The 12,136-nt window shown below is 40.5% G+C and overlaps 1 long non-coding RNA gene across 8 annotated transcripts; it reads left to right on the top strand.

Annotated features, from left to right (window-relative positions):
* The first annotated feature begins 4,968 nt into the window (after window positions 1-4,968).
* LOC119299840 lies at window positions 4,969-9,429 on the top strand. Of its 8 annotated transcripts, none has more exons than XR_005146288.1 (8): window positions 4,969-5,182; window positions 5,285-5,357; window positions 5,460-5,570; window positions 5,680-5,857; window positions 6,370-7,607; window positions 7,892-7,981; window positions 8,804-8,950; window positions 9,044-9,429. It is a non-coding gene; the product is annotated as an uncharacterized LOC119299840 (long non-coding RNA). The 8 variants fall into 8 exon arrangements; XR_005146290.1 differs by having other exon boundaries at window positions 5,680-6,449; window positions 6,785-7,607; XR_005146287.1 differs by having other exon boundaries at window positions 5,680-6,973; window positions 7,543-7,607.
* Window positions 9,430-12,136: the final 2,707 nt, after the last annotated feature.

Genomic DNA, 12,136 nt, shown 5'->3' with positions numbered 1-12,136 from the left:
CACCGAACTCTTTGTTCGTCTCCTCCTCCCTGCCGTTTCCATAATACTTTTTTTTCTTTCTTTCTCTCTCTTTTAGTTTTTATCTTTAGCCTTAAAGCTTTTGTGCGGTTAGACCGCGCACCACGGACGCACACATATGCCTTCAAATATGTACGTCCATTATACCCGGGGGCTTCTTGTACAGAAGCTTGCTATTATTCTCCGGGCATCGAGCTCATCACATATGCGTTTTCCCCATCTGTACCTTTTCTTCGCCATTATATGCATCGATATGACTTAAGTTTTGGCCAAGCTGGGTTGCCTGGCTCCTGTGCTTATGCACTACATTCCCATTAGTTCAGCTAGGGCATAAAGGGAGCACCTCTGCGATTGTTACTACCGGGTCATCTGGATGTGTACCTCAGACTGGGTGAAGCCGAAAGCTAGCGTTCTGAAGGGAATATTCGGTTGGTGAATTAAAGACGTTTTTTCTGCATTCGCTCCATCGGCGGTGATGGGTACATCTGTACCGTCATAGCTCATCTGATAGAATATTCCATCCTCGAGATCCACAAATATGTCCGGATCTTCTTCATATCCGGGGTCAAGATCCCGATTGCGATTCTCTGGCTGAGGAGCAAGGTCATAGATCCCCTCGATAGCCTTTCGCCATTCCTGTTATAAGAGGATAAGATACTGCCTGTCAAGAATGATTTAGGGACATGAGTAAAATAGTGGAGTTGAATCTTACCCAACTGGGAGGATTATACATGGAAAATCCATCTCGATATTGGAGACGGGTGAACTCCTCCTTCTCCGTTTATACAGCTCGGCCAGTATTTTTGCGAGGGTGGCGGGGGTCTTTGGGCCCTTCCGACCATAGTGTGAGGCGTCGTCTTCCCCGTTATAATGCCACATGGGCAGCCCTCTGTATTGGAGTGGCTGGACCCCCCGTGTTATGGAGATTGCCATTACCTCGACTATGGACAATCCGGACTGGGCAAGCATCTTAATCTTGCCCAGCAGCAGGCTGATCTCTGCACTATCCTCTTCCTCGAGGCTCCGAGGACGCCAGCTATGGCGTTTCTTCAATGGAGCACTTGAAAACTCGGGGAAGCCCATACGGACAGGGTCGGGTAGAGCAACGTCGTCGATGTAGAACCATTCGGAAGGCCACTCTTCGAAAGCTTTCTTCGGCGTGCCAGACATGTATCCGGTCCCGGCGATGCGCCACACTTCAGCTCCTCCCACTTCAAAAATTTAACCACCTTGATTACGAGGGACGAGGCAAAATAGTCTTCTCCATAAATCGAAATGGGCCTCGTAGCCCAGGAATAGCTCGCATAGAGCGACATAACCCGCAATATGAAGGATAGAGGCAGGAGTGAGACTGTGCAGTTGGAGGCCGTAGTAGTCCACCAGACCTCGGAGGAAGGGGTGGATCGGAAATCCGACACCCCTTAACAAGAAGGGGAGAAGCATACTCGTTCTCCCCTGGACGGATTAGGGAAGTTCTCCGTTTGAGCCCCGCCCTTGAAGGACGACATCCCTGCTCGTACGGGGACCAAATCCGCAGGGGGAAGAAAGCCCTGTGTTTGCAACTTCGCCAACTGACTGTGGGATACGGAACATCTCTCCCAATCACCCTTTTTGGAGCCGTGGGGATGAGAGGAAGAGCTGGGAGCGCTAGCCATGTTGGGGTGGTTTTTTCTTAGCGAGCTTTGAGGATATTTTCGTGGGGTGTGGAATGGATCTTAGATCTATTCTCTTTAAATAGGCACCTTTGAGGTACGGTCGGGGTGGTATATGCAAAAAATACCCCGACCTCTCGCATTCGCTCGACACATGGAAACTAAAGTTGTTGATGCACAGAAGCCGAGGGGTACAACATTAAATGGAAGGCCGAACACACTACTTGGAAGTCATCGGTCAAGGAACCCGCCTTGCAATGCCGAACATAATCTATGTGCCGAACACCTCATCATTGAAGACTGGTTTGGGGGCTACCGAGGGAGTCCTGGACTAAGGGGTACTCGGGCGTCCGACCTGTTAGCCATGGGCCGGAGTGATGGGCTGTGAACATACGAAGACCGAAGACTGCACCTGTGTCCGGATGAGACTTTCCTTGGCGTGGAAGGCAAGCTTGGCGGCCAACTATGTAGATTCCTTTCTCTGTAACCGACCTTGTGTAACCCTAGATCCCTCCCGTGTCTATATAAACCGAAGGGCTAGGTCCGTAGATACCCCGAATCCTCATTATCATAGTCATACAGGCTAGACTTCTAGGGTTTAGACATTACGATCTCATGGTAGATTAGCTCTTGTAATACTCATATTCATCAAGATCAATCAAGCAGGACGCAGGGTATTACCTCCATAGAGAGGGCCCGAACCTGGATAAACATCGTGTCCCCTGTCTCCTGTTACCATCGACCTTAGATGGACAGTTCGGGACCCCCTACCCGAGATCCACTGGTTTTGACACCGACAGGGGCCTTCCACAATCTGGCTATATCTCGAGAGTGAACATCAATTTGCCTTCTAGCCATATAGAATTCTTTCACCTTAAGGATAGCTTTCCAGCAGGGTGAATCATTGAATTCTTCTTTAACATCAACTACATTAGATCTTTTGAAATACTTAGCCTTAATAATATCCTGCCCCAAACCAACTTTGTTCAGTTTCCACCACCACTTGGTGGGCAAGCTGATGTTTTGTTTATGTAAGTGTTAAATCCAAGGCCCTCCTTTTTTTCTTAGGTTTGCAAATTCTAGACCATTTAAATAGGTGATATCTTTTTTCTCTTTACTAACTTCCCAGAAAAACCTCCTCCTGTGCTTATCTAGTCTCTTAATGAAGGTTTTAGTCAGCAAGACCATGTACATATAATATTATGCAATACTAGAGAGATAGGCATTCAACAAAGTAAGCCTCCCCTAGAAGATGTAGAATTTCCAATCCAGGTGTCACATCTTTTGATGTATTTGGGTACCAAGAAATCCCAGGCCACTCCCCTCAAATAGGAGAAACTAACAGGTGCCCCTAAATACTTCATAGCAAAATGCCCAATCTGGCAGTTAAATATATCAACATAGGTCTTAAGTATCTCATCATCACCCCCACACATAACATTTCACTTTTATTTTTGGAAATTAATCTTCAGGCAGACATCAACTCAAAGATATATAGCAACACTTTAAGATTTAGAGCTTTCTCAGGATCAAGGTCAATACACAATACTGTATCATCAACATATTGTAGCTATTCCATTATCAATTAGGTCAGAAGCAATCCCTACTAAAGTTTACTTTTCTGTGCATTTAACACCATCTATCATAAGCACTCAACATGCAAATTGAATAAAAAAAGAGACAGGGGGTCTCCCCTGCCTGACCCCTTTATGACTTTGGAAATAATGCCTAGTAGTGTTATTTAACTCCACACTAACAGTTCCATTATATAGGATGCACTTTATCCAATTGCACCACGTAGGACCAAAGCCCCTCATCTTAAGGCAGTCACTGAGAAAATCCCAATTGTCTTTGTCATAAGCTTTCCTGAAATCAAGCTTAATGAAAATTCCAATTTTTCTTCTTCTTAATATGAGTATGATGCAAGATTTCATGCAGGGAGAGTATACCATCCATAATATTTTTGTGCTTAGTAAAAGAATTCTGGTCCACACTAAACATCTTATCAACAAATAGTGCCACCCTATTATCTAGAACTTTAGTAATCAATTTGTAAGGGCATTTGAGCAAACAAATAGGCCTGAACTGTTGATTTTTCTTGGATCCATTAATTTTAGGCATCAAAGTTACAATCCCATAGTTCAACCTATTGATAGAGGCAAAGGTGTCTCGTCTTTCGATGAGATGGTGGCTATCATTTTTGGTGGAGTATACTTTGACGATTCGACTACGATCGTGCGAGGACGTCGCGCCTTAGCAATCGCTAAACCAACTCCGAGGGGTTATTGACCACGCCAGAGCACGATCAACCTGACCACGAAGGTCTATTTCCTGCAAGCAAACGGATAACAAGAAAGAAACTGAAATTGCAATCCGGATATTGTGAATATAAGAGGAAAACTTTATTAATGAAGGTGGGGTTCTGTGACGTCTTGGTCTGGTCGTTGAACACAAATGAAGTACGCGAAGTTGGAGCTATGGCGAACTTTTAATTTAAACAAAACCCAAAGTCTAAACAACGCCCTAAGGGCTGTATATATGGAGGAAGATGGGGGAATTTCGTGGCCCTTGGAGGAGGGGGTCCGAAACCAACCCCAACTCTTGTTTCCCCACACATACGGACTCTAAAAACAACCTATACTTAAGTATTTCGAAATTACATGGCCCTGGCCCAATAATAAGATGACGCAACACCTAGAATAGCCTTTGGACGAAATTTATGAAGTGACATCTTGTATATTTCGTCCAAGGATTCATGCACTCCTTATGGTGGCTTCAAAGTCCTGAAATCATCACTTGTAACTCCGTTCTTGTTCCCCTTGCACATGCCATCATCCCCATGCTTGGTCTTGCTTAGTGTTCATCCCTCTTATCCATGCCAGGCCCTTCATTTGTAAGCAAAACAAATGTATCCAATTTAGGCAGCATCATCTTCTCATGGACATTAGAATAATTAATGAGAAACGAAAGTACCTGATAATTTAATTGGCATGCGCGAGCTCTAGTAATTGATCCAGTATATGTAGCAGTAGGGGCTATGGGTGTAACAATGGTATTGATGTCCTCATCAGCTATGGACATCAAGTGTGCTAGCATGAAATGTAGAAAACAGGTTCAAATATCATCTATACCTATACTAATTACAGACTCCCAAGTAATTACCACATTAATCAGAAATTAGGAGCCGTCTATCTTGTGGGGCTGAGTTATAACGGTTTAGATTAGCTAACAAAAGAAAAAACAATAGATGACAGAATAATCAGATTCTAATCTCAATATGAAAAGTATTCTACCGTCCCTTCCTTTTTTCCCTCTCCCCACGTTGGAAAGTATTCCATCCGTCCATCTCTTTCCCCCATGGAAAACCAAATATCTTGCCCACGGTCCCTTCCTCTCCAATCTTTCTCTCTCAAATCTCTCTACCCTAGAAACCAAACTAATACAGAGCAAGCGCGGCGATGGATCTAAAAAACATATGGGGCCATGGATCTAGCATTCCTGATCTAGATCAGGTTCGTTCCTCAATCTATTTTGCATTTTTTTTTTGCTGATTTGTCATCCAAAATATTAATTTGGATTTAGATTTAATAGTTTTGCATCTCTATTTTGATCAGGTTGTCCTCGAATTCACCCTAATCACGATTTGGATCAAATCCTCAATCTTTTGAAGTACAATTTCTGGATCAGGTTCGTTCCTCAATCTATTTTGCAATTTTTTTTTGCTGATTTGTCATCCAAAATATTAATTTGGATTCGGATTTAATTGTTTTGCATCTCTATTTTGATCAGGTTGTCCTCGAATTCATCCTAATCACGATTTGGATCAAACCCTCAATCTTTTGAAGTACAATTTCCGGATGCCTTATGGAGATCGGACCGGAGCACAACTATGCCCATCAGGTGTACTTATAATTAATATATCTCTTGACTATATACGACTACCTCGGGATTCACAAGTCGTCTAACGCCCTAGCCTGGTTTCCCGGCCACATCTCTCATGGGAGTATAGGCAGCCCTTGCACAAGAGATGCCGAAGAAGGGGGAGTAACCCCATCACATGTAGCTCAGTATGCGTGGCATCCAAGAAGCTGCTTCGATCGCAGACTACATGCTCAGGTCCATGGCATAGCATATACATCATGTACATCATGGATGCATGCATAAAAGTGAGCTAGGACGTCAAACAGGTTAGTATTCATTGGTGCAATCATATGCCGTGATAAACTGGTCAATGCAAGTTAGCAAACCGTCTGAGGAAAAATAGACAACTGATGGTATCTCAAAGATTGAAGATACTATGATTCAGATTGAGCGAGTACATCAAAAGGAATTAAATGAGTACAAATACCGTGATTCCTAATATTTACAACTCTTGGAATATACAGGATAGAAAATTTTAATTTTAGACTACGGGGTGAGAAGGTCAACAATATTAATGTGGATTCTTTCTGTCGTGTTGTCATAGTAACATCAACAACTGTCTGATATTTGATTTTTGTGTATTTCATATTAAAAGGATGTAAGTATTGTTATATGTGTATATTTATTTTATAGGAAAGTTAATATCAGGTGCATACAGAGTAGTCGATGTTATCTATAGGTGCATACAGAGTAGTCGTTGTCATCTGTAGGTGCAAACAGAGTTTATGTGGATTTGAATATCATCAGCTAATCGTGTCCCTTTACTTCTACTATGAAGATGGGGTGAAACATAAATTGATTTGCAAACAGGGGAAAGAGAGACCAAAGTAAAGATTTCACAGCTCCTATGGAGATGAGGTGCCAATTTGCTGTATGAAAAAGCATAGTCTGGAGGAATACCAATTGTAGCACTACATTATTATATGCACTGAACACCGAGCAGAACTCTATTGAAGAATGAAGATGCATGCTCTTAGCTTATTTCCTTGGAATAATGATGTACGATGCTTCCATTTGATTTTGATTTGGTGTAAACATATAGATACAAATCAATACGTTAATAGCAAATCCATATGCCATGGAATAGAATTTATGTTTGTAGATGCTCTATGTTAGGAGCTCCTTCTAATTAAAAAGTTGTTGAGTAAAGCCAACAGATGAGTAACTTCTAGATTATAATTTTTTTATTCCAGGTTAAATCTAACAAGAGACATCACCAACCAAAAACCTAACAACTCATCAACTTAGTTATAATGCTATCCTAACTGTTAAGAGACATAATAACTAAAGAAGATACAAATTCTCACTGGGATGAGCTCTACAAACAGCTGGTACATGACAATGTATGTGTGCTGGAATGAGAAACTCACACACTGCGAAAGGTACGACCTCTGATGCTATGGACTCTGATGTTATAGAAGCTATGATTTGTGATGCTAATCTTGCATGTTTAGACCTGCTACGATCGAATTTGCTCAAATTATTCTGTGGTGTATTAAATAACATGCCCTTTTGTAGTTTGTATTTGCTGACATATATAAAATTTCATTTGGGCCATTCGTTACAGTACTTCTATTATGTGTTCTTGAGCGACGATTAATACATTAATACCGAGGGAGTCCTCTATCCAGTGATTTTGTCGTACGTAATATTATCTTACACAAGTTACTATCAATGGTATAATTTGATCAGTGTTGTATTCAGTTAGAAAGGAATTTCTTTTCAGTGACTACCCTTCCAAATTTTGTACCAATAATAGTTGTCTTTTGTAAAGATATTTCTCTAAATATTTTACTTCATGATCAGTGGTCTAGCTGGCACAATTCTCTAATATATTATATAAATCATTTTAACTTTTCAAAGTGACCGGATTCTATATAGATTGTTGGTTATTGTGTGCTATAGTTGTCTTAGTAGTGCTCGCACTCATTAATGGATGATTTTTTTACAGACCTCTCCTTCAATACTTTTTTTAATATGGTGATGAAATTCCGAAGAACAATTCTTATGCCCATGGTATGACCTGGTAATTTCCTTAGTAAGGAGATTCTCCTTATCAGTAGTGAAATCTTAGGTTGTCTCTAAACTAGAAAGAAGAAACACATGATGGTGCTGCATAGGACCTCTCAGCTTTCCTTTTTGGGAAAATTTATTAGGTGGCACATGTATCAAACTTATAAGACATAAGTAATATTTGTCTGCTTCTTTTTGTACCTGATTCAGGATTACGAACGCATTAAATAAATTGTATTTTTTGGCCATGGAATATCTCAACTAAGAGCCTTTCACAAAATATGCAGGGCACTGAGTAATGAGTAATGCAAGCTCGGGTCTTGGTAGTGGGATAAGTGGAAAATCAGATCGATTAATAACTAAATACAAAACTAAATGTAAGTTTCTATGATTTCCAAGTTTGCAATCTCTTCCTGATTTTTAGTTGTATAAGCTCACAAAAAGGATGCACATAGAGTCCAATAGTTCATTCATCTTTCTACACACATGCCTTATATTTTATGCAAAAAACAAGCATAAGAAAATAATTGAGGTGAATGCGCCAAAAGAAATGAGATGTCATATTTTTTTGGCTTATTACTACCTCACCTTATAGAAAAGTTAAAAATTTATAGTAACTTTAGTGTCCATTCTTTTTACAATCCAGTGGCCACAAAATGTTTGTTCCTCTATTTGGTTCTTACATTTCATGTTTTATGTTACATTTTTCTGTACTAATACTTTTTTGTTATTTTTTGGATTATTTGCCTATCTAAATAAGTTAGGTAACACAATATACAATTTAAGACTCTTTGTGGTACAGTGTATTCATCTATGAACCATTGAAAAGTCTAATGGTTCATTAATTTTTTTATCCTATTTTGGGAAGCGATCAAAATGCCTTTTTTGTGTTTTCTTTCATTACTATAATTGTGATTTGATGTACCTCTGAATTTGGATCATTTTTCTTAGCATTTAGTATGACAAAATTTACATTCTTCTTAAGTAAACCGAAATTTGCATGTTTCCTTTCGATTGGTTCAAGAGACTGGTATAATAATTTAGTTTATATATCTAAATATTGTGTATCTAATAAATGATTTTAGTACCTTTATCTTTAGGTGTTGTACAAAATGCCAGGACTTGCAAATAGATGGGTTGACGACTATCGTCTATGATGCTTATGTTCTTCTGATTGATCTATCTGGTAACAATTGCAGGTTGGCCGGCGAGCGCTGGCACCAACCAGAGGATGCATTGGCGCATAGAGAAGTGCCAGTTCATGCCGAGGAGCGATGATTGTCAATGGAGATTACATGTGGCTGCGGAAGCATAAAAAGCATGGTGATAAGAAAGGATTGATCAGGGTAAAGTACTAGCATTGAAGTTTTTGTATTGGCTCTTAATTTATTTGCTTTTTAGTAGATATATCCTTGATTCTTGAAGATAATTTTGTGCAGTTTGTATTGTCTGACGCATTTGTGCAAGAACCAAGTAATTGCTACAGTACCAGTTAGGTTGCTCTGGGAGGACTTCTTTCTGCCATAAGGATTAAAGCACCTTGATTGATTCATGGAGGACGCACCAAACAAGGATTATTTACTACTGGATCTACCGGCCAGAAAAACAGAGCACACGCCCATGATTGCCCAAGTCCAGAAGGGACAAGGCCACTATGTAATATACATCCCAGTTAGCTCCAACACTTAATTTCCTGTGCCTCCTGATGATATTTACTAACTAGACTTAGGAATGTGAGAAACGTCATTTTGTAATATGCCTTGCTGGAACAAGATTGAATTGCTGGACCATGGTCTACATCTATATTCCCTTATGTTTTTCACTTACGTCCTTTTTTTCCTACCCATTTTTATGGCATTCCGAGCAAAAGAAAAAAACGAGGGTGCTTTTAAATTACAAGCAAGAAAAATGTATTGACAGCATCCATGGCTTATTTCTTCTTTGCTACCCAGATTTTGCTGCATCCAACATGACAACCCCAAAACATGATCAATGCATGCTAAACCAAATATGCAAAGCCGCTGCTTGCAAAACATAATGTATACAAACACGTTGATTTATCAGTCTATTTTTGTTTGTGGGTGTAATTATGGTTTTGTTGTTGTACTCGACAACTATGTTATTCTCACCTGTGTGCCTTCATGTTGTTAATTAAGATTTCACCCATTCTTAATTACTTTCATGCTCCTTATCAACAACATTTTCCTAAAACTACAAACCGAATCCATATAATCTCGCCTCTCACAACCTTTCCTTTCACGTACATTGTTGTCATAGAAAAACAGTTATGAAATAATCAGTTTGGTTCCTCCAAATTTTGTAGCTCATAAAACTGTAATGTGTAGAGTAAGTCAATAGAAATCATTACTGAAAGCATCATGGTAGGCATGGGTGCATGAACACTTTAATTCGTAACTTGGAAATTCTATATGTCATATGTAATCTCTACATGCTTACCTTGCAATAGTGCCACTATCAGCTTTAAAGCGACACATTACATCTAATGATTTTTATCAGCCTCTTCTCTTATCTACCAACATTTCTCAATGATATACATCCCCCAAAAATATATTATTTTATATTTAGAATCCAAAATTCATGATGTATTTAAATTCAAAATAACTTTGCAAATGAATATTTAATTATAATGATATAAACTTTATTGTGCTTAAGTGTAACCTAGAGTGGATAGCCCGTGCATCTGCATGGGTTGACGACTAGTGTTGCACAATTTCCCAACAACACTCGTAAAACACAGTAGGAATGTTGTTAGGACAAGGGGCCTTTGTTACTTTTCATGGCAACAATGCCTTTTCACCTCCTCCACAAAGAAGGGTTTATTTAACAAATCATTAGTAGACTCATTTAATTTCTCATTCTCCCCCACAGATAAGGGTCTAAATGAAATAAGTTGCCAAGGGCAGGCCTAAAAAGCACTTTGTAAAAGTCAGTAGCATGTTTAAGAAGATTTTAAGTTCCTTCAATAGTTGTGTCTCCAACACATGAACAATGGATAGTATTTTTCCTTTTATTGCCATTGGAAATTTTCTAGAAATAAGCATTATTTTGGTCCCCTTGCAGGAGCCACACTTTTCATGGGATTGTTACAAGAGATATAGCTCTTCATTCACCATAATCTCATTCAACCCGACAAGTAATTCCATTTTCTTACAGAACATGTCAGGGTCTAGAGCACCTTGCTCCTGAAGATTTTCAATGATCAACACCTCTTCCTTGATCTCATTTTTCTTTTTTCTATCATTCCCAAACTTGTTGGATCCCCAACCTATATATTTTTGATTCTCTTCAGTTTAATATCGAAAATGTCAATTGGATCATTAGATCTCACATATTTCTTCCAAATCTCTTCCACCAGAGGAATAAATTCCTCATATTTTAGCCAACCCATTTAAAACCTAAATTCTCTTACTTGGGGACTCTTGACAATCAAATTGTCAGAGGAAAGTAATAGAGCATTATGGTCAGATGCATATCTAACCAGCTTCCTCACATTTACTTGAGGAAACATGTCTTCCCAATAATTCCTCATGAGGATCCTATCTAGCTTTTCCAAAGTAGGGTGAGCTCTGTTCCACATTGTATTGTTGCCACATTCAGTATCCTTAGTGATTCATCTTCACAATACTTCCCCTAAAATATTATGATGATTGAACCACTCTACATGGTATGGATATGTCGGGACTAAAAATGCCATCCAACGAGCCTCCATTTTAGCATGAATAGTCCGTAAAGTTTGATATCCCCCGATCCGGTCTCAAATGGAGGGGAGGATTAGGGGAGCCTATCCAATGGTCCTCCATTTTGGCCCGAACAGTGTAGGCAGTTTGATATCTATTGGGAAACGTTGCATGGAAAACAAAAAATTCTATGCTCACGCAATGATCTATCCATAGAGATGCATAGCAATGAGGGGGACAGTGTGTCTACGTACCCTCATAGACCGTAAGTGAAAGCGTTTAACAACATGGTTGATGCAGTCGAACTTCTTCGCGCTCCAACTGATCAAGTACCGAAGGCACGACACCTCTGCGTTCTGCACACGTTCAGCTCGGTGACGTCCTCCGCCTTCTTGATCCAGCAAGACGGCGAGGTAGTAGATGAGTTTCAACAGCAGGACAGCGTGGTGACGGTGACGGTGAAGTGATCTCCGCAGGGCTTCGCCTAAGCACTACGAAAATATGACCGAGGTAGTAAATGGTGGACGAGGGCACCACACACGGCTAAGACAATGTTGTGTCCTTGAGTGGCGCCCCCTCCCCATGTATATATAGGTGGGAAGGGAGGGGAGGCAGCCAGGCGCGCCCTAGGGCCCCTGCCTTGCCCTGCGCCCCCTGCCATATTTCCCCAAAGGGGAAAGGAAGGAAGAGGAGGGGGGAGGAAAGGGGAGACCTAGTCTCCACTTTCCTTCTTCCCTAGGGCCGGCCATCTATAGGGGTGCACAAGCACCCTGAGGGCTGGCGTGTTCCCTCACTTGGCCCATTAGGCCCATAGCTTTGCCGGGGGTGCCCGGA

This window comes from Triticum dicoccoides, chromosome 5A (genome assembly GCF_002162155.2).
Source record: "Triticum dicoccoides isolate Atlit2015 ecotype Zavitan chromosome 5A, WEW_v2.0, whole genome shotgun sequence".
In the NCBI taxonomy this organism is placed as follows: Eukaryota; Viridiplantae; Streptophyta; class Magnoliopsida; order Poales; family Poaceae; genus Triticum; species Triticum dicoccoides.
The sequence above is the reverse complement of the archived record's forward strand: the minus strand, read 5'-3'. Positions and strand labels throughout refer to the sequence as shown.